The sequence below is a fragment of the Chiloscyllium punctatum genome, chromosome 29 (genome assembly GCF_047496795.1).
Source record: "Chiloscyllium punctatum isolate Juve2018m chromosome 29, sChiPun1.3, whole genome shotgun sequence".
NCBI lineage: Eukaryota > Metazoa > Chordata > Chondrichthyes > Orectolobiformes > Hemiscylliidae > Chiloscyllium > Chiloscyllium punctatum.
The window spans coordinates 79,025,269-79,049,217 of NC_092767.1; positions in this window are offsets into that span (position 1 = coordinate 79,025,269).

The window sequence follows — 23,949 nt, forward strand, 5'->3', positions numbered from 1 at the left end:
TGAGTTCCCTGATTGGGGCTGTTAACCTGCTCCAATCAGGGAGAGCCAACCAACAGATATAAACAGGAGAGTTGCCGGCCCCTCTTCCACGGTTACGTTAGAGCCCGGGTGTCCTTGGAGAAGGAGCACGCGGTGTCCACCGACACCCTGGAGTTGTGACTGGCCACTTGAGTGTTTCCTTCCCTTCTGGAGAGATTGGAAAAAAAAGATAAACAGGAGGGTTGCCGGCCCCTCTTCCATGGTTACGTTAGAGCCCGGGTGTCCTTGGAGAAGGAGCACGCGATGTCCACCGACACCCTGGAGTCGTTCAGGGAGAGGTGGGCGCCGCAGGGAGTGGAGTGCATCATTTCTCCCTCCAATTCTATTTTGATTTAGTCCCTACCCTCCCCTTCGCTGTTTTGCTCACACAGCATTGCCCTTTGGTTTGAAGGGCAGTGCTTGTCACTGGCCACTCGGGTGTTTTTCCTATCTTCCTGGTGGTGGAAATTGAATAAAGATTTGTGCACTTTGTGTCTCTCACTGTGTCTCACACCTGCACACACACACACCATGGGTGCCGGGGGAAAAAAAATAATAAGCACTACCGCAGTTAGGCGGTAGTGTGGGGGTTAAAAAAAAAGAAAAAAAAAGAACAAAAAAAAAGAAAAAAAAAGAAAAAAAAAGAAAAAAATAAACAGGAGGGTTGCCGGCCCCTCTTCCACGGTTACGTTAGGGCCCGTGTGTCCTTGGAGAAGGAGCACGCGGTGTCCACCAACACCCTGGAGTTGTTCAAGGAGAGGTGGGCACCGCGGGGAATGGAGTGCATTAGTTCCCCCTCCGACTCTATTTTGGTTTAATCCCTACCCTCCCCTTCACTGTTTGATCACACAGCATTGCCCTTTGATGTGAAGGGCTTGTCACTGGCCACTCGGGTGTTTCCTATCTTCCTGGTGGTGGAAATTGAATAAAGATTCGTGCACCTCATGTCTCTCACTGTGTCTCACACCTGCACACACAAAAAAAAAGAAGAAAAAATGAAAAAGATAAAAAAAGATAAACAGGAGGGTCAGAGGTTCTGCTCAGTCTGAGAGCTGGCTCTGAGGGAGCTGGTTTTGAATGACCTGAAACATCAATTCTGATTTCTCTCCACTGATGCTGCCAGACCTGCTGAGCTTTTCCTACAGTTTCAGTTTCTGTTGCTGAGGTTACTGAATATTATTGCCTGAAGATGAGATTATCTGTTTCACTCATCCAAGCACCCACAGCTGGAGTGGTACAGACTCAAACAATTCACAGGTTTTTGATGATCCCAATTCTGTTCCGTGGAAGCAAACAGGAGTTTGTGATAGAATCATAGAGTCATACAGATCGGAAACAAACTCTTCGGTTCAACCAGCCCATGTTGACCATAATCCCAAACTAAACCAATCCTGTCTGCCTACTCCTGGCCCATATCCATCCAACCCTTTCCTATTCATGAACTTTTCCAAATATCTTTTAATTGTAACTGTACCCACATCCACCACATTCTTGGGAAGTTCATTCCACACAGGAACCACCCTCTGTGTAAAATAATTGGTCTCCATGTCTTTTTAAAATCTTTCTCCTCTCACCTTAAAGATAAGCTACCAGTACTGAACTCCCCCACCCCTTGGGAAAAGATATCTGCCCTTCACCTTATCCATGCCCCTCATTATTTTATAAACCTCAAAATGTCACCCCTCAACCTCCTACGCTCCAGTGAAGAAAGTCCCAGCCTATCCAACCTCTCCTTATAACTCAAACCCTCCAGTTCTGGCAACATCCTGGTAAATCTCTTCTGAATCCTCTCCAGTTTATTAACACCCTTCCTATAACAAGTTGACCAGAACCACACAATAATGTATCGAGTGCAATTTTAATCATTCCACCATTGGGTCTGTAACTTAAGCTGCCAATTCTTTTACTTCTGGAATTCCCCTCTTAAACCTCTCCTCTTCCTTTAACAGCCTTTGACCGACCCTTTAACAGGTCGATGTGGAAATGCTGGGCTGACTGGCCTTCTCTGTGCTGACGATTTCAGTGAATCTATGGATATTTGTGAAGCATGAACAGGAGCAGGTAATTTGTCGCATTAATCTTGCTCTTCCTCCTGTCTGTATATGAAAAGCTCTCAATGAGCTCACAGTCTCTCAACGCTTTCCAATGCTCTTTCCACAGCTTGAAGAATATATATCCATTGTGTGGGGAGCTGAGATCGTACAAATTACACTCCCTCTTGTGGGACAGATCAATTTCGTGATATCCTCCTACTCCCTTTAGTAATTCTGGAAAGGCTTGAATGAAATATAAATTACATTTTTATAAGTAACGTGCTTTTATAAATGAGTTGAGGGTTTCAAGGCCGTCTGCATGATTTGGATATTAAAATATTGATGAAGAAAAGAATATTTTTGCAGCTTCGGTATTAGATTTCCTATTTCCTGGTTTAGTGTATTACAGTATAAAGGTGCTGAGAACGCAGCTCCTCCCAGCTCATCAGTAGCTCAATGCAGTACAATGCTGTCCACTGACATCCTCGCACATTCACCCATGTTCCAGCTGCTGACATCAGAATAGCCCTGTGGCCAATGTCTTTGCAGCTTCTAATTGAAGTTTTCAAGTTGAAAACTGTGGAAATTTCCCTCGTCCTATTAAAATCCATCATTAATTCCAACTTGTCTTCTATCCTTTCTATTCTGTTTCTCTCTCTTTCTCTCTCTCTCCATCTCTTTCTGCCTCACACTGGAGTCATGTGTATAAGGCCACTGATTATAATCTCATCTAAGTGACCATTCAACACCTGCACTCCTTCCTGGTGTGTACTGACAGGTTATTTGGTCTGTGTAGGAAGTGTTCACATCGGAGTGTGTGTGTCTGTGGGTGTGTGTGAGTGTATGTGTGTGAGTTATTGTGTTTGAGTGTATGTATGTATGTGTGCATCTGAGTGTATGTATATCTGTGTGTGAGCATACGTGTGTGTGAATTATTGTGCCTGAGTGAGTGTATGTATATCTCTGTGTGAGTGAACATATGTGTGTCTGAGTGAGTGTATGTATATCTCTGTGTGAGTGTACGTGTGTGAGTGTACGTGTATATGTCTGAGTGAGTGTATGTATATCTCTGTATGAGTGTACATGTATATGTCTGAGTGAGTGTATGTATATCTCTGTATGAGTGTACGTGTGTATGTGTGTGTGTGAGTGAGTGTATGTATATCTCTGTGTGAGTGTACATATGTGTGTCTGAGTGTATGTATATCTGTGTGTGTGTACGTGTGTATGTGTGTGTGTCTGAGTGAGTGTATGTATATCTCTGTGTGTGTACGTGTGTGAGTATGTGTGTGTATGTGTGTGTGTCTGAGTGAGTGTATGTGTGTCTCTGTGTGAGTGTACGTGTGTGAGGGTACGTGTGTGTGTGTATGTGTGTGTGTGTCTGAGTGAGTGTATGTATATCTGTGTGAGCGTACGTGTGTATGTGTGTGTGTTTGAGTGAGTGTATGTATGTCTATCTCTGTGTGAGTGTACAGGGTGTGAGTCTCTATGATTACAGGTGAGTATCAGTGTATGAGCTATGGTATATGGATCAATACAAATACATGGTGTTTTCTCAGATGAGTGTGCAGGTGACTGTGTCTGTGGGTGTCAGTGAAGTTTGTGTGACAGTAATCCTGGTGAAATTCCCAATTTCAGATGGAACACCCTAAATCCTAGGTGAGGGGTGTGAAATGGCTCCTCTTAACTCACCCGTCCCCTCGATTAGCCACAAGATTAATTTTTGTCGGATTCCTTTCTATGTGATTCCTCTGTCCCATTTTCAAAGGAGCCAATTTAATCAGGCATTCTTGCATTAACAAGGAGTGAATTAAGTTGGATTAAGAACACAACATGCACATGCTGATTTGATATAAGAGTGAGTTCAAAACGTTAAAAATGAGAGGTATACAGATCAGCCTGTGAACTGATTGTGAAGTGCAGAGAGACGAAGGTTGAGTAGAGGTTAATGGTAGTAGTGACATTGCATGTTGAATAATTGATTTCAAGATACTTAGTTTTGAAGCTTGGTTGAGATTCTGTTCCGTGAGTGTGCTGCTGGAAAAACACAGCAGGTCAGGCAGCATCTGAGGAGCAGGAGAGTCAATGTTTTGGGTAGAAGCCCTTCATCAGGATGGGCTTCATTCTTGATGAAGTGTGTAGGCCCGAAACGTCGATTCTCCTGCTCCTCAGATGCTGCCTGACCTGTTGTGCTATTCCAGCATCACTCTCTCGATTCTGATCTCCAGCATTTGCAATCCTCATGTTCTCCTAGTTGAGATTCTGTTGGTCTGATTCCTTTTGATGGGCATTCAATCTCAGCATTCAGGGTGAAAGTTGTAGTTTTCTGTCCTGTTTCCTGAGGGTGGGGGGATTACCCACAGTAAGGTACTGGGGACTGGCTGCTAAACTGAACAACAGTGCCACCATGGGATGTGGTTGGTGCTGGTACAACACCCATCCATAACCCGTCTAGATCCTGGACCAGAGGTGAGTGAATGCAGGAAAAAGGTCAGAGGGAAAGTGCTCCTCTATAAGGGGTGGGGGTGGGGGTGTCTCTGATCAGGACTCTGTCAGACACCCCCACTCCCCCTTCCTTTGATCAGCCGTTGAGTCTTGGGAGGGTTTGGCATGCTCACTGCCCAGTGAGTTCCTGCTTGGCAAACATAGTGTTGAGCTGAGGCTCTTCATAGGGCATTAAATAACCTCTTAAGAGGCTCAATGGGCAATGGGATGTGATGGCCATTCATGGGCCATAGTAGTGTCCTTACCTCTGAGCCAGGAGGCCCGAGTTCAGGTCCCATCTGCTCTAGAGCCGTACCATAACATCTATGAGCAGGATAGACCGTAAGACATGTGAGTAGAATAGGCCATTCAGCCCATTGAGTCTCCTCTGATATTCATTGAGATCAAGGCTGATCTGATGATCCTACACTCCAGTTTCCTGCCTTTCAGATAACATTCTTGCTGCAGGAGTAATACCAGGACAGAGGTAGCAAGGTGGGGTCACCGTCTGTCACCTCCCCCCCCGTCAAACCTGACCCAGCAGAGAGCAGAAGTTCCATTACAGGTGGTGGGGTTGGATGTAGCTAGCTCAGACAGACTGGGATTATTGGGGATGTCACCTCTCGGATAATCAGAACTTCTCCGTGGGAGTGGGGAATCCTGACTGAATGAATTCTTCTTTTTAATACAATTACTGGAAATCTGTCCCAATAGTGATGGATCCACATCTGAACAAAGACAAACTAATAAAGGACAGAGAGCTCTCCTCACAATGTCTCTGTCACTGGCAGTGGCACCTGGTTGGTGGCTCAGTGGTTAGCACTGCTGCCCCACAGCACCAGGGACCCAGGTTCAATTCCAGCCTCGGGTGACTGTCTGTGTGGAGTTTGCACATTCTCCCTGTGTCTGTGTGGGTTTCCTCCGGGTGCTCTGGTTTCCTCCCACAGTCCAAAGACACTCAGGTTAGGGTGGATTGGCCATGGGAAATGCCTGTTTACAGGGATTGGGTGGGATGCTCTTCAGAGGGTCGGTGTTGAATGGTCTGCTTTCGCACAGTAAGAATTCTATCATTGTCTGTCCTGAGTGTACCAGGAACCATCTGCTTTCTCTGTGAAGGCACGAACACACACTGGAGCTCCTACCTTACCACCAGCAAATCGTTTGATTGCGAATTCTATTTTCAGTCAAATTTGCCCAAAGCACTTCTGAAGAAATGGCAATTAAATCTCTAAATACCTTAACGTGTCTGACACTGGATTTTATTGTTAAACATGAATTCTTTTTGGACTTAATGTGGTTTCAATTTTGTACAAGAGGTAATTACTGGAGGTGAAAGCAGATCAGAATCTTTTAAATCATAATCTGTTACTATTCAGGTCTCTGACCATGTCAGTTCCTCTTCTGGGCCAATTTCATTCTGTAAATATAGGAAATCAACTCATGTATAAACACCATGTTTTCAAATCAAGGGGTTTTTGAAGCCTCGGTGTAAAAGATTAATCATTTCTCGTCACCTCCCAATCTTGAGAGGAGGCTGAAAGAGATGGATGAGAAAACGACTGATTTGTTCTTGATGAGTTACAGAGAAACACAGATCTCCTTCATTTTCATTCCAGCTGAGCCTGGCCACAAAGAACTGTTTATTTCAAGCCTTTCAGAGGAAATTGCTGCTGAATTCTGAGTGAATTTAAATGGCAAATCACAATGTAAGAGAAGAGTCTCTGCTGGGAGTGGGAAGGGAGCCATTCTCCTAGTTTAAGTAAATCGAAATGCAGGCTGGAGGATCACATTTCCCAATCCATCAGTACATCTATCCTTCATACAGGAGCAATCCATTAGCTTGCTATTTTTACAAAAAACGGAAGGGCTAACAAATGGCCCACACTGTTAGAGCCTCATCCAGGCTCTAATTGATTAATCTAGCACAAAATATTTGTACTCTGAGGTTAGTATTTTCTAAATACACTACATCACTGACCTCAAAAAGGAACAACTTCAAAATTATAACTGATGGAAATAGCCTGGTTATTCTAATGGTTAGGCTCTATCCTTCCATGTCACATTGATGCCTGTTTTATATGTCAAACAACAATCAGACACATCACCTACTCAGGTAAGTAAGGTAGTAAAACAGGCCGATGGGATGCTTACCTTCACTGGAAGGGGAGATAGTGAGGATAGCTGGAGAGTTGATAAAGTGTGGCGCTGGAAAAACACAGCAGGCCAGGGGTCCTGAAGGAGGGTCCAGCCCGAAATGTCGACTCTCCTGCTCCTCGGATGCTGCCTGACCTGCTGTTCTTTTCCAGCATCATGCTATATCAGCTCTTCAATGGATGGGGCATTGGGTATAAAGGATAGGCAAGTTATGTTGGAACTTTAGTTAGGCCACACTTGGAATATTGTGTACTGTTCTGGTCATGTTAGCGATGAGGAAAGGTTGGATAGACTGAGTTCACTTTCACTGGAACGCAGGAGGTTGAGGGGCAACCTGGTAGAAGTTTATAAGATTGTGAACAGAATGGATAGAGTGGAAAGTATGAGGCTTTTTCCCAGGGTGGAGGGGGTCAGTTACTAGGGGACACAGGTTCAAGGTGTAAGAGGGGAGGTTTAAGGGAGGTGTGTGAGGTAAGTATTTCACACAGAGGGCAGTGTGCACCTGAAACACTCTGCCAGAGGAAGTGGTGGAAGCAGACACAATAACAGCATTCAAGAAGCACTTGGACAAATACATGAATAGGAAGGGGATAGAGGGATACGGATCCTGTAAGGGAAGACAATTTTAGTATGGAAGGGCAAAATGTGCAAGTACAGGCTTGGAGGGCCGAATGGCCTGTATTCCTTTGCTGTATTGGTCTTTGTTCTTTGCTCACCTCTCTGTGCAGTCTCTATCTTCAGGTGATTATTGTCCTGAGGAGAGAAGGCAATGAAAGCAAGGTCACTGTGTGGTCAAGATGGATGCCCAGGGACTAGAGAGACCAGAATCAAATGCATTTTGTGTGGCTGAGCTGGGAGCTCAGAAAGGTTAACATGGTGCTCTGTGCCATGGTTTTATAGTCACCTGTCTCTGTGTCATTCATTGGCTGTGGACCGATTGGCCTCTCTACTCTAAGGTGGAACCCTGCACAACCTGTGGCAGCACAAAGCCATAAGGCTGTGAGTTCAAGTCCCAACGTACACACCTTATCAAGGCTGACTGACCTACAGCAAGATTCGCCCGGAGACAGGGCTCTGAATTATCTTTTAATTCGCACCAGTGTCCTGGGCCAGGACCCATCAGCATGAGAGCAGTTCTCCAATTGGCTGGTGGTCAGAGTGTGCACGAACAATACAGAGGCAGCAACATAGCTATCGATTCTCCCCCATCAATGGGGCGGCATGGTGGCCCAGTACTTAGCACAGCTGCCTCACAGCACCAGGGACCAAGGTTCGATTCCACACTCGGGTGACTGTGTGGAGTTTGCACATTCTCCCCATGTCTGTGTGAGTTTCCTCTAGGTGCTCTGGTTTCCTCCCCCAATCCAAAGATATTCAGATTACGATGGATTGCCCTGTAGTGTGCAGGCTGGGTAGGCTATCAATGATAAGTGTGAAGTTATGGGGATAGGGCAGTGCCCAGGTCTGGGTGGGATGCTCTTCAGAGGGTCAGTGCAGACTCAATGGGCTGAATGGCCTGCTTCCATGCTATAGGGACTCGATGAAATTGTGATCCTGCAAACAGCACTCAAAGCAACATTAGGGAAAATCCACGAATGTGATCCTTAAATGAATGGAGATAATCCTGTTGGTTCTATGCAGAAGATATTAAAGTGCATTTATTTGGTCACTGCTGTGAAACTGGGCAAAAGATGCCCCATCGACCATTCATAAGTAGTAACCAGGCAATACACAGTTTACAAATCAAATCCTTACTGTGCATTGTCTGGAAAACAGAGCAAAGAAACTTTATCCAGATGCATGGGGAGGTCCGACATAAAAGGTCCAATGAAGTGTGAAGTCTATTGTTACAAATTGCACCAATTTATATTTAAAAAACTGATATGCTCAGTTTAGCAAAATATCAATAGAATTAATTAGGAACGATACTAAAGTCACTCCTTACTATAGCCTGCGATCTTGGATTGGCACAGTACAGTAATGGACACGTTATCGCCTGAGGTAATTGGTGTCTGGGAGTAAAATGCTCCCAAATGCTCAATTGTTTTGTTCTGGTTTCATACTGTTGGCTCTGACAATTCCAGCATTTATTTCTGATATCTACTTTTATTTACCGTACAGCTTTTGCAAGAAGATTTTCAGCCCCTCCGATCCTAGCACACACATGGGCTGAAGAAGGAGCAGCTCCCACTGTGCCAAAATTCCCAGCAGAGGAGGTCCTCCCTGGCACGTGGCCTGTTTGATTTTTGGTTCTCAGAGTCACCTGCCTGCCTCAGGGTAACCATCGCTTCTTGTGGCCCATTAGCAGGTCAACTCTGGGTCAACTAGCCCTGTGCGGGTCAAGGTGAGTTCAAGTTTGTGATCACTTTCCAGCATGACATCAAGACTCTGAATCCTGCAGATTAATGTCAGCTGATGGTTCCACGACTAGGTCCATTCCCTTTTTGAACTTCATCAAGGTTTTGTGGTCCCAATCCTGTGCCACATACTTTTTATTGCACTGGTGAGAACATTTATTACCCCGTCCCTAGTTGCCCCTTGAGAAGGTGTGGTTGAGCTGCCTTCTTGAACCGCTGCAGTCCATGTGCTGTGGGTTGACCCACAATGTCCTTAGGGAGGGAATTCCAGGATTCTGACCGAGAGACAGTGAAGGAACGGTGATATATTTCCAAGTCAGGATGGGGAGGGGCTTGGAGGGAAACTTGCAGGGGGTGGTGTTCCCACTACCTACTGCCTTATGAATAAAAACATTGCTTCTTGAATTCTTATTTCTCCATAAATTTTTAATTTGTTATATCTAAAACAGTGCAAAAATATTTATTCTATTCATTTGGTTCAAATACTCTCACAAGATGCCCCCTTAAGCTCTTCCTCCTGACACCTTCAAACACTCGAGAACAGATGTAAGAAATAGCCTTTCAAGCCAGTACTGCCGATGAATATGATTGTGGCAAACCTTTGGCCTCAACTCCCTTTCCCCTTGATCTCCTGCGAAGGCAATAAGCCTGAAACATACGCAATGATGAGCCTCCTGTGCTGAGTGACTGTGATGTGGAGGTGCCGGTGTTGGACTGGGGTGTACAAAGTTAAAAATCATACAAAACCAGGTTATGGTCCAACAGGTTTATTTGGGAGCACTAGCTTTTGGAGCGCTGCTCCTGATGACAACCACCTGATGAGGGAGCAACACTCCGAAAGCTAGTGCTTCCAATTAAACCTGTCGGACTATAACCTGGTGTCATGTGACTTCAGAATCTGGACAATTGTCTAATGGATTGCTGCTGCATAATGATAATGCCTTTGGAGTGTAGTCGTTCACCCTTTGCCTCTCCTGAAGAAAGAAACTAAATTTGTTCTTTTCCAATCCTCTGAGATTTTGCTCGATCTAATTATCCCTGAAAAATGTTCACAAGAGGACTCACATTCAGTTGGAGTTGGGGAAGTGTAAGTTGATGGTGGAAGTAGATTAAACATAGAACATTCCAGCGCAGTACAGGCCCTTCGGCCCTCGATGTTGTGCTGACCTGTGGAACCAATCTGAAGCCCATCTAACCTACACTATTCCATTTGCATCCATGTGTCGATGCAATGACCATTTAAATGTCCTTAAATTTGGCGAGTCTACTACTGTTGCAGGTAATGCGTTCCATCGTTCCATGTCCTTTACTCTCTGAATAAAGAAACTACCTCTGGCATCTGTCCTATGTCTACCACCCCTCAATTTAAAGCTATGCCCCCTCGTACTAGCTATCACCATCCGAGGAAAAAGGCTCTCACTGTCCACCTGATCTAATCCTCTAATCATCTTGTATGCCTCTTATTAAGTCACCTCACAATCTTCTTCTGTCTAACGAAAACAGTCTCAAGTCCCTCAGCCTTTCCTCATAAGAGCTTCCCTCCATATCAGGTAACATCCTAGTAAATCCCCTCTGAATCCTTTCCAAAGCTTCCACATCCTTCCTATAATGCGGTGACCAGAACTGTACACAATACTCCAAGTGTGACTGCACCAGAGTTGTGTACAGCTGCAGCATGACCTCATGGTTCTGAAATTCAATCCCTCTACCAATAAAAGCTAAGACACCATATACCTTCTTAACAACCCTATCAACCTGGATGGCAACTTCAGGGATCTATGTACATGGACACCGAAATCTCTCTGCTCATCAACACAAGCAAGAATATTACCATTAGCCCAGTACTCTGCAATCCTGTTGCTCATTCTGCAGTGAATCACCTCACGTTTCTGCATTAAATTCCATTTGCCACCTCTCAGCCCAGCTCTGCAGCTTATCTATGTCCCTCTGTAACCTGCAACATCCTTTGGCACTATCCACAACTCCACCGACCTTAGTGTCATCCTCAAATTTACTAACCCATCCTTCTGTACCCTCATCCAGGTCAATTATAAAAAGGACAAACAGCAGTGGACCCAAAACAGATCCTTGCGGTACACTGCTATTAACTGAACTCAAGGGTGAATATTTCCCATCAACCACCACACTCTGTCTTCTATCAGCAAGCCAACTTCTGATCCAAACCGCTAAACCACCCTCAATCCCATGCCTCCGTATTTTGTGCAATAGCCTATCGTGGGGAACCTTATCAAATGCCTTACTGACATCTATCAACAGCTTTACCCTCATCCACCTGTTTGGTCACCATCTCAGAGATCTCAATAAAATTTGTGAGGCAAGACCTACCCTTCACAAAACTGTGTTGACTGTCCCTAATCAACTTATTCCCTTCCACATGATTATAAATCCTCTCTCTTATAATCTTTTCCAACACCTTACCCACAACCGAAGTAAGGCTCATTGGTCTCTAATTACCAGGGTTGTCTCTACTCCCCTTCTTGAACAAGGGAATATTCGCTATCCTCCAGTCTTCTGGCACTATTCCTGTAGACAATAAAAACATAAAGATCAAAGCCAAAGGCTTGGCAATCTCCTCCCTGGCTTCTCATAGAATCCTAGGATAAATCCCATCCGATCCAGGGGACTTATCTATTTTCACACTTTCCAGAATTGCTAACACCTCCTCCTTGTGGACCTCAATCCCGTCTAGTCTAATAGCCAATATCACAGTATTCTGCTGGACAACATTGTCATTTTCCAATGTGAATACAGACAAAAAATATTCATTTAGCCCCTCTCACATTTCCTCTGACTCCTCGCACAACTTCCCACTACTGTCATTGATTGTCTCTAATCTTATCCTAGTCTTTCTTTTATTCCTGATACACCTGTAGAAAGCCATAGGGTTTTCCTTGATCCTACCTGCCAGAGACTCCACATGTCCCCTCCTGGCTCTCCTTAGCTCTCTCTCTTTAGGCCTTTCCTGGCTAACTTGTAACTCTCAAGTGGCCTAACTGAGCCTTCACATCTCATCCTAACGTAAGCCCTTTTCTTCCCCTTGACAAGAGATTCATCCTCCTTAGTAAACCACATCTCCCTGACTCGACGACTTCCTCCCTGCCTGACAGCTACATACTTATCAAGGACACGCTATAGCTGTTCCTTGAATAAGCTCCACATTTCAATTGTGCTCATCCGCTGCAGTATCCTTCCCCATCCTATGCATCCTAAATCTTGCCAAATCATCATAATTGCTTCTCCCCCAGCTATAACTCTTGTCCTGTGGTAGATACCTATTTTTCCATAGTGAAAATAAATATAACCGAATTGTGGTCACTATCACCATAGTGCTCACCTACCTCCAAATCTAACACCTGGCTGGTTCATTATCCAGTACCAAATCCAGTGTGGCCTTGCCCCTTGTTGGCCTGTCTACATACTGTGTCAGAAAACCCTCCTGCATATACTGCACAAAAACTGACCCATCTAAAGTTCTTGACCTATAGCATTCCCAGTCAATATTTGGAAAGTTAAAGCCCCCATAACAATTACCCTGTCATTCTCGCTCCTGTCCAGAATTACCTTTGTTATCCTTTCCTCTACGTCTCTGGAACTATTTGGAGGCCCAAAGATATGATATGGAGATGCCGGTGTTGGACTGGGGTGTACAAAGTTAAAAATTACACAACGCCAGGTTATAGTTCAACAGGTTTATTGGGAAGCATCAGCTTTCGGAGTGTTGCTCCTTCATCAGGTGGTTGTGGAGTATAAGATCATAAGACACAGAATTTATAGCAAACTTCTGTGTCTTATGATCTTATACTCCACAACCACCTGATGAAGGAGCAACGCTCCAAAAGCTAGTGCTTCCAAACAAATCTGTAAGACTATAACCTGGTGTTGTGTGATTTTTAACTCCCAACAGGGTGACCTGTCCTTTCCTGTTTCTAATCTAAGCCCATACTACCTCAGTTGACAAGTCTTCAAACATCCTTTCTGCCACTGTAATACTGTCCTTGACTAACAGTGCCACACCTCCCCCTCTTTTACTATCTTCTCTGTTCTTACTGAAACATCTAAATCCCGGAACCTGCAACAACCATTCCTGACCCTACTCTATCAATGTCTCTGAAATGGCCACAACATCGAAGTCCCAGGTACCAACCCATGCTGCAAGTTCACCCACCTTATTCCAGTTGCTTCTGGTGTTGAAGTAGACACACTTTAAAACCACCTTCCCCCCTGCCGGTGAACTCTTGCAATCTTGAAACCTCATTTCTGACCTCACTGCTCTCAACCTCCTGGACACTGGAGCTACACTTTAGGTTCCCATCCCCCTGCTGAATTAGTTTAAACCCTCAGTTAGAGCATTAGCAAGCATCCCCCCCCCAGATATTGGTACCTCTCTGGTTCAGGTGTAGATCATCCTGATGGTAGAGGTCCCATCTACTCCAGAATGAATCCTAACCATCCCTGAAGCTACGTGTTCAACTCCTCTCTCTCCCTATTCCTCACCTCACTAGCACGTGGCACAGGCAACAAACCAGAGATAACAACTCTGTTTGTTCTAGCTCCAATCTTCCACCCTAGCTCCCTGAATTTCTGCCTTAAATCCCCCATCCCTTTTCCTACGTGTCGTTGGTGCCGATGTGGACCATGACTTGGGCTCAAGGATCCCAGAAAGATGATCCGAGACATAATGAACCCTGGCACGTGGGAGGAAATACAATAATTGTGAGTGTCTCTCGTTCCCACAGAACCTCCTATCTGTCCCCTTAACTGCTCATCTCCCCCCTTCCCCTCTGAGCAACACGGACAGACTGTGTGCCAGAGACCTGTGCCCCATGGCTTATTCCTGGTAAGTTATTCCACCCAACAGTATCCAAAACGGTATAAACATCAGTTGAACCACAAAATGAACTCTAGCCAAGAAGAACTGACTGCTGCAATGAATCCTCCTTTATCCACTTACCTGGCAGCTGTTCAAAAACATGAGTAAGAAAAGTTTCATCTGATCCATCCATCATACTCCATCAAGTATTTCACTCTGACTATTTGATGACAACTCTTTAGCTGCAGCAAGTGATCAGGAAGACAAAGGGTATGTTTGTCTTCACTGTAAAAGGTTTGACTACACAAGTAGGGATGTCCTGCTCCAGTCACACAAGGCCTTGGTGAGACCACACCTGGAGTATTGTGGGCAGTTTTGCAGAATATACTGCCAAACAGGGAGTGCAGTGAAGGTTCATTATACTGATACTGGGGATGGCAGGACTGTCTGATGAGCAGACATTATGATTTGGAGATGTCAGTCTTGGACTGGGATGTACAAAGTTATAAATCACACACCGGGCTATAGTCCAACAGGTTTATTTGGAAGCACTAGCTTTGGGTATGCTGTATCTTCATCAGATGCTCCTTCATCAGGTAGCTGAGTCAGTGCTCCAAAAGCTAATGCTTCCAAATAAATCTGCTGGACTATAACCTGGTGTTCTGTAATTTTTAACTGAGGAGAGATTAGTTTGGCTGGGTGTATATTCACTAGGGTTTAGAACGATGAGAGGGTATCTGATTAAAATAGATAAAATTCTGTCAGGGCTGGACAGACTAGATGCAGGGATGGTATTTGCCCCTGGGTGGGGGATCTACAACAAGGCGACAAAATCTCTGGAAACAGGGGAGGCCATTTAGAACCAAGATGAAGAAAGATTTCTTCACTCAAAGGCGTGGAATTCTCTCCCACAGAAGGCTGCGGATACTGGTCACAGAGTATGGACAAGAGAGAGATTAATAAATCTTTGGTTTTCAAGGTATCAAGGGGTAAGGGGAGAAAGTGGAAATATGGTACTGAGGTACAAAATCAACCATGATCATATTGAATGGTAGAGCAGGCTTGAAGGGCTGAATGGCCCACTACTAATTTCTATGCCCTTTCTAAAGTTCATTCCCTGGCCGTCCCTGAGAAGTTTCCAGCTCATGCCCCCTTTTTGACTGCTCCTGTCAATGCAATCAGGTGATTAAGAGACGATGCTCAAGGAGTTGGGCACAATGGTGGCTCAGTGGTTAGCACTGCTGCCTCACAGTGCCAGGGACCTGTGTTCGATTCCAGCCTCAGGCAACTGTCTGTGTAGAGTATGTACATTCTCCCCGTGTCTGCGTGGGTTCCCTCCGGTGCTCTGGTTTCCTCCCACAGTCAAAAACGTGCAGGTTGGGGTGAATTGACCATGCTAAACTACCCATAGTGTCCAGGGATGTGCAGGTTGGGTGGGTTAGTCATGGGAACAGCAGGGTTACAGAGCTAGAGGAGGGGACCTGCTGGGTTAGTGCTCTTCAGAGGGTCAGTGCAGACTTGGTGTATCAAATGGCCTCTCTCTGCACTGTAGGGATTCTATGAGCTATAGAACATTACAACGCAGTACAGGCACTTTGGTCCTCGATATTGCGCTGACCTGTGGAACCAATGTGAAGCCCATCTAACCTACACTATTCCATTCTCATCCATATGCCTTTTCAATGCCCATTTAAATGCCCATAAAGTTGGCGAGTCTACTACTGTTGCAGGCAGGCCATTCCAGCCCCTACTACTCTCTGAGTATAGAAACTACCTCTGACATCTGTCCTATATCTACCACCCCCCAATTTGAAGCTATGTCTCCTCGTACTAGCTATCACCATTTGAGGAAAAAGGCTCTCACTGTCCACCCGATCTAACCCTCTGATTATCTTATATGTCTCGATTAAGTCACCTCTCAATCTTCTCTCTGATGAAAACAGCCTCAAGTCCCTCAGCTATTCCTTGTAAGACCTTCCCTCCATACCAGGCAACATCTGAGTTAATTTCCTCTGAACCCTTTCCAAAGCTTCCACATCCTTCCTATAGTGCGGTGACCGGAACTGTATGCAATATTCCAGGTGTGGCCACACCAGTGTCTTGTACAGCTGCAGCATGACCTCGTGGCTCTGAAACCCAATCCTTCTACCAATAAAAGCTAACACACCATATGCATTCTTAACAACCCTATCGACCTGGGTGGCAACTTTCAGGGATTTATGCACCTGGACACAGAGATCTCTCTGTTCATCTACACTGCCAAGAATTTTACCACTAGCCCAGTCCTCTGCATTCCTGTTACTTCTTCCCAAGCAAACTATCTCACATTTTTCTGCATTAAACTCCATTTGCTACCTCTCAGCCCAGCTCTGCATCTTATCTATGTCTCTCTGTAACCCACAACATCCTTCTGCACTATCCACATCTCTGCCTACTCAAATTTACTAACCCCTCCTTCTACACCCACATATTTTATAAAAATGACAAACAGCAGTGGCTCCAAAACAGATCCTTGCTGCACACCACTGGTAACTGAGCTCCAGGATGAACGTTTCCCATCAACCATCACCCTCTGTCTTTTTTTAGTTTCACAGGATATTGATTGTGTGAGATCTGACTCCATCCAGCAGTTCACTGCAAATGTCTGTGTGATATGAATCCTAACTGAGTCCAAAAAAAACATTAAATTCATCTTCTGTGGCTGTTACCCTGAGGGAGTGCCAATTCCTGGTGCTGTGAGGCAGCCGTGCTAACCACTGAGACACTGTGCTGCCCCCGCCCCTTCAGCATCATCTCTTAACCACCCAATGGCAGGTGAGCAGGGGGACTGAGCTGGAGTCTCCTCAGGGAGTGAACTTTAGAACAGGGGAGGAAACTAGGAATAGGCTTATAGGTGAAACCCGGAATTTGATGGGGGTATCTGCAAATTTCCTTGGAGTCAAATGAATGAAGCCGAAGTAAGCGATTCCTGGATTTAGACCATTTCAATGTGTCAAATGTTTACGTAATGAGGCACTACGTAAATGCAAAGATGATCCTTGCCAAGTTTGAAACCAGATGGGCTGATGGCTCTTTTCACGTTTGAGAGCCCACAGCGCGCGGTGTAATGAGGGCTGTGAAAAATTCACAACATGAATCGCACCAAAACCCTTGCCCATTTTTTTTCAACCAGATCCATTGCGCCAAGTTGGCTCGACACCTTGTAAGTTGACTCTCTCATGGGCCTACGCTTTGTGCCCAAAGATGATGAGTGGCTCCCTCTTGTGGTCTGCACCAGTCACAACTCCTCTGCTGTATGGTCTCAAACTGGCAATGTACATTGGCTTGGCCAACTTCAGCATGGAATCTCTCCCATGTTAGTTCACCATTACTTCTCAGCTGAGAGTCTGGCACTCTGCAATTCCTCTCCTCGTTATGAGGAATTATTGTTCCTGGCTCTAATTACATCACCAGGCACATGGGCAGATACAAGTTGGCAATCAATGACAGAAATTATACCGTGTTTCATTGACAGATACAAGCGGCTGTGAAATTTGTCTGGGTCATTAACGTGAAGGATTGCATTGGTGGAGACGAGTTTCATCCTTCAATATTTGCACTTGCATTGGGAGACAGACAGTGGAACAGTAATTAGTGCTTGAGCCGCATCGGCTGGATGTGTGATGCTGGAAGGCTGCCGATATCTATCACATTGTGTTTTTTCACTCTTGAAGTGTCTGCCGTTCAAGGTGAGAGACAACAACAGCTTGAGGAGTTAAGGATCTTCCATCTTGCATCACAAATCATCCTTTTCCAATTGTGCTGTTGACAGCAGCATTACCTTCCAGGTCAAGTGTGCCCAACCCAAAGCAAATATAGAACTACAACATCACCCTGACAGTGTAGCCAAGTGCTACAGAAATCTTCATTCCAGGATGCAATGATAGAGCTCCAATCAGCTTAACATCCAGCCCGGCACAGACACCAGTAATATGTACAACAGGGCACACTGTCAGTGTATATGAGTGGGAATTAATCTAACCCACGCAGAATGAATGCGGTGTTCAGGTTAAACAATGGATTTATACCCTGTCTGATTTTAATACCAATGGGGAATAAAAGCAGATGGGTTTTGAAGGAGATAGCTGACTCAACCTTCCCCATTTCCAGGAGAGTTATTAATTTAAATTTGGGCTTTATGTGATAGACCAGATACAGATTCTAACACTGGCAGTATCTGTGGAGACGGAAAGTGAGTTTACATTTTGAGTCCCGAACTGTGACTGACTGCAAATTGCTACACTGACAACGAGTCGTGTAGCATTCAGAATGTTAGCTGTGTTTCTCTCGGCCAGACCTGACTCAGTTAATCCAGGATTCTGTGTTTGTTTTTATACAGATTAAAGCTCCTTCTACACTGGCCCAGCGAAGCTGCTCACCTGGACTCAGCGCAACGCCCCATACTGAATCATTGTAGCACCTCCCCATTCCCCACTCCAGTTATCCTGAATCCGTGCTCAGTGATACAGTCAATCACTGCTGTCCAATTCAGGCTGAGCTTCTTGTTGTAAGATCATAGTTGGGAGAACTGAGGATGTTCCATCTCGTGAAACCCAGCAGAATGAGTCTGGATTGGATTTCAACCCAGCTCCTCGATTCACACATTGAACTGTACCCTGTGGACATGTGGATTTTACAGAATTTCAGCTGTCACCAATTCCCAGCCCCAATGGAATGCAGAGTTCAGGCATCAGGAATTTCGACTGTTCAGAGACCCAAAGCTGAACACCTCAAGCTGCACTTTTACAAATCACTTCCTGGAACTCATTGGGAGCTGTGTTTACACTGCCGTGTGTAAGAGTGCGTCCCCGCATGCACGCGTGCGTATGTGCGCGCGTGTACAGCAAACGTCACCCACAGAGAGATTCCTGATTGGTTTGTGCAAGAATGAAGGCTAGTGGTCATCACCATGACAACCATGATAGTGTTGTGGCCTTAAGAAGTGGTTCCTTTCAGAGAGAGATTGTAGGGCCAGGTGTTGAGCAGTCTAGAAGAAGATAAACAACTTGTGAGGCCTTGGATGTTTTTCTAAAAGTTGGAACAATAGAAGCAGCCTGGCTGGGTGGCGTCAAGCTTCCATTGAAGCAGGATTTTTAGTTTTAGATTTCAGCAGTTGTTGTTGGGGTTGGAAGACAGCTGCAATACTCTCTCTCTCTTTCTCTTTCTGCAGTGAAGTAGCCAAAACCTGGTAGAAATTTAACTTCTGTCTCCAGGAGTTCTCAAAACTGATGGCTCTAACCAGTGCCTGAAATACATATCCATTCGTGTGCTAACACTCCATGTCTTCAGGAAAGAACTGAAGAAACTTGTACAAAATAAGAAGCTCAGAGACCAGGAGCACGTTGATGAAGCGAAAGGGGCACCACATTGATTCCTGTGGGATGGTCGCTCTTGATCAGTTTCTCTCCAAAATGGAAGCATAGAGAACAAAAGCAGGCCTTTTGACCTTCAATGCAACAATGGCTGATCATCCAGCTCAGTCCCCTCCTCACTTGTTGTCCAATACCCTTTGATCCCTTTAGCTCTAAGAATGATATCTATCTTCTCCTTGAAAGCATTCAATGTGTTGGTCTCAACTACTTTCTGTGACAGAGAATTCCACAGGATCCCCATTCTCCACACAGAACATTCACATGTCTTTGTCTGTTTGTGTCAGTCTGAATGTGTCTAGGATTTTTAGAAAGGAGTTAGAAGTTTGGTTAAGAGAGTTATATATCGCTAATTTATAGTTTTGTTTGTGGCTCCTGGTTAAGGAAGGAAACCGGGTCAGTGTTTGCTGTTACCCTGGGTTATCCGATTGGAAGTCTCAGGGCTTGGAACAACTTGGATCAATCTTTACCTTCTGTGATGGTCCTGGGAATAGAGGTTTGGAGATCGTGCACTTTCCCAGGTAGGTGGTGTCACATTAACCAAGGCAATAATGACTGCACATCAAAAACGTTTCCTTGTCTGCTCTGGGAGATCCTGAGGCTACATGAATGCAGCTCCTTTCTTTTCAGACTGACAGGAGGGGGCTGGATTTCCAGAGTGGATCTCCAGCATCAAAGCCATGTGCAGCGTCTTTGCCCCAAGAACCGTCTTTGTTGGGTTGCTCTCTGGGGAGATTAACTGTGCTGCCAGCTCAACTCTCCAGAAGGAGGATCCTTGTTTGTTCCACTGAGTGTACAGTGTAGAAACAGGCCATTCAGCCCAACAGATCTGTGCTGATACTCATTCTCTAGCTGAGCCTTCTTCCCTTCCTTTTTCATTTTATCAGTATCTCTCCCATTCCATTCTCCCTCATGTGTTTTTCCAGCTTCTTCATAAGTTTATTAATAATATACCATTCTCTCGCCCCTCCCCCATTACCTATAGTGATGACTTCCACATTTTCACTACATTTGGATACAAGTTTATCCTAAATTCCTGACAGGATTGGTTAGTGACTAGCTTACTTCCTATTGGCCTAGCATTTATTGCCCATCCCTAATTGCCCCTTGCACTGATTGATTGGTTGATTGATTTATTGTCACATGTACCGAGTTACAGTGAAACACTTTGTTTATGAGCAGTACAGGGAGCAAGGATGTACAGATCAGAGAGACTTAGACAGAGGCATAAAGGTTACACTGCACAGGGCGTGCACTAGGCAACACCAACATTAGTACGTTCAGCATTATTTGAGGCTAGACAGTGTCTAATAACAGCTGGGAATGAAGCTGTCCCTGAACCTGCTGGTGCATGAATCTTCTGCCTGAGTTGCTTGCTTAGCTCTTTCAGAGAGCGGTTAAGAGTCAACCACATCGCTGTGGGTCTGGAGTCACATGTAGGCCAGACCAGGTAAGGGTGGCAGATTTCTCTCCCTAAAGGGCATTGGTGAAGCAGACAGGTTTTAGTTGATGGTGGCTATTGGACCAGCCTGTAATTCCCGACCTTATTGAAATGTCACCATTGGTTCTGATGGGATTCAAAATCATATCCCCAAATGCCAGCCTGGTTTCCGGATTGCTCGACCAGTGATGTTACCAATACACCATCGCCTTTATCACTAACTGTAGAATCTAGTGTCGGACTCTTCACTAATGGTAAGAATAATTACTCCAATGACCTTCAGTAACCCTTCCATTATTCTAAAGACAGCTCTTCTTCGTTTGAGTCAGGAATCACATGACACCAGGTTATCATCAAACAAGTTTATTTAAAATCACAAGCTTTTGGAGACCTGAGGAAGGGGCAGAGCTCTGAAAGCCTGTGATTTTAAATAAACCTGTTGGACTATAATCTGGTGTCGTGTGACTTCTGACTTTGTTCCCTCCAGCCCGACACCAGCACCTCCACATCGTTCTCTCATTAAGATCTCAGAACTCCGTGTCCAGCCTGTCTTCAAAACAACCTCTCGTCTCCATTGATGGGTGTTTTAGACAGTGTAGCAGAGAGCCCTGAGCAGAGAGGGTCAGGTACACTCAGAAAATATTTCCATCAGTCCAGCGAGTGAGCAGGGTAACCATGCACGAAAATGCCCATTAAAATTCTGGTTAAATTTTAACATCAGTGTTTGCAACAGGTCCCTTCCCTATTCTGAGCAACTGCAAATCTATTGACTTTGATAAATAACATCGCTCAGTTGAAACTGATCATTAAGTGATGATAAGGAGCAGCAACCAGTGAAGGGAAAGGACTGTGTCTGACTGTACCTCTGACCTCTATTTGCACCTCTCTGACTGTAATCAGCATTCCATCGAATTACAATTGAGTTACATCATATTGGATTGCTGATTGGTTTTCCTGCGTTGACTGCACGATGGTGAAATGATTCTGGGGTATTGTGAGTCTCTTCAGTTTTTCTCATCAAATCGTAAAATGGTTGCAACACACAGGAAAGCCTTTCAGTCTGTCGGCTTTGTGCTGGCTCTCTCTGGAAAAAATTCCCAGTCAGTCCCCCTTGCTCTCTTAGAGTCATTGAGTCATACAGCATGGAAACAGACCCTTCAGCCTGACCAGACCATGATGACCATAATCCCAAACTAAACTAGTCCCAGCTGCCTGCTCCTGACCCATTTCCCTCTAAACCTTGCCTATTCATGTGACTATCTAAATGCCTTTTAAACATTGAAATTGTACCCATATCCATCACTTCCTCAGGAAGTTCATTCCACACTTGAACTGTCCTTTGTGTAAAAGATCTGCAGTCATGGCTTTTTTAAATCTCTCTCCTCTCAGCTTAAAAATGTGCCCCTGAGTCTTGAGATCCCTCATCCTAGGGTAAAGACAACTACCATTAACCCGAGCTATACCCTAATTTTTTTTATCTTCAGAGTATCCTTTCCTAGTAACTGCTTGATGGGGTATATTTCCATGGGGCCTTCCCTTTTCCCAGATGTTGATGCCTTTTTATATGTACCCAGCAGCTGATCCCAATCTTGTACAATCTTGCTTTCAGCTCTATTCCACATGATGTCCAGGAGGAGTTGGGAGATTAGTGACCAGGGCTTCCTGAACAATGGACTCTTTCTTCACATTTGGGTCTTATTAATAGCCTCTCAACTGCTGACATCATCTTTATTATTTATTTTTGGAATGTGGATGAAATTGTAATTCCTCCATCACTATAAAGCCTGTCCACCATCTCCAAGGCACAAGTCAGGAGTGTGATGGAATATGCTTCACTTGTCCTGGATGGGAGCAGCTCCAACAACACTCAAGAAGCTCAACACCACCCAGGACAAAGCAGCCACCCACTTGATTGGCCCCACATCCACAAACACCCACTCCCTCCCCCACCGACGCTCAGTAACTGCAGTGTGTACCATCTACAAGATGCACTGCAGAAATTCACCAAAGATCCTCAGACAGCACCTTCCAAACCCACGACCACTTCCATCAAGAAGGACAAGGTCAGCAGATACATGGGAACACCATCCCCTGCAAGTTCCCCTCCAAGCCCCTCCCCATCCCGACTTGGAAATATATCGCCGTTCCTTCAGTGTCACTGGGTCAGAATCCTGGAATTCCCTCCCTAAGGGCATTGTGGGTCAACCCACAGCACATGGACTGCAGAGGTTCAAGAAGGCAGCTCACCCCCACCTTCTCAAGGGGGCAATTAAGGATGGGCAAAAAACATCAGTCCCTGGAGGAGTCGATCAAATCAGCCCATTCTGGTTGCTCTGAGATGGTAATGGGAATCTGTTCCTTGTACCCATGTGATCAAATCAAAGTGGACAGCAACTGAAATAGAAGGATCACTAGCAGGTTCGCTCCAGCACAGGTCAAATGATCCACTGACTTGTCAATTCAGTGAAAGTTAATAAAATGAACAGCCCTTCATCAGTGCAACTCTCCCTCAGTACAATCCTCCCTCAGTTCAAACCTCCCTCAGTTTAACCCTCCCTCAGTGCAACCCTCTGTCAGTGCAACACTCCCTCAGTTTAACCCTCTGTCAGTGAGTGTGTATGTGTGTGAGAGTGAGTGTGAGTGCGTGCATGAGTGGGTGTCTGTGTGTGTGTGCACGTGTGTGTGAGTGCATATGTGAGTGAGTGTGAGTGTTGGTGTGTGTGAGTGTACATGAGTGTGTGTGTTGGTGTGTGAGTGAGTGTGTGTGTTGGTGTGTGAGTGAGTGTGTGTATGTTGGTGTGTGTGAGTGACTGTGTGTTGGTGTGAGTGAGTGTGAGTGTGTATGTTGGTGTGTGTGAGTGTGTGTGTTGGTGTGAGAGTGTGTGTGAGTGTGTGTGTGTTGGTGTGTGTGTGAGTGAGTGCGTGTTGGTGTGTGTGAGTGCTTGTTGGTGTGTGTGTGAGTGAGTGCGTGTTGGTGTGAGTGAGTGTGTTGGTGTATGTGAGTGTGTGTGTTGGTCTGTGTGAGTGTGTGTTGGTGTGTGTGTTGGTGTGTGTGTTGGTGTGTATGAGTGTGTGTGTTGGTGTGTGTGTGAGTGAGTGAGTGTATGTTGGTGTGTGTGTGTGTGTTGGTGTGTGTGAGTGTGTGTTGGTGTGTGTGTGTGTTGGTGTGTGTGAGTGTGTGTTGGTGTGTGTGTGATGGTGTGTGTGAGTGTGTGTGATGGTG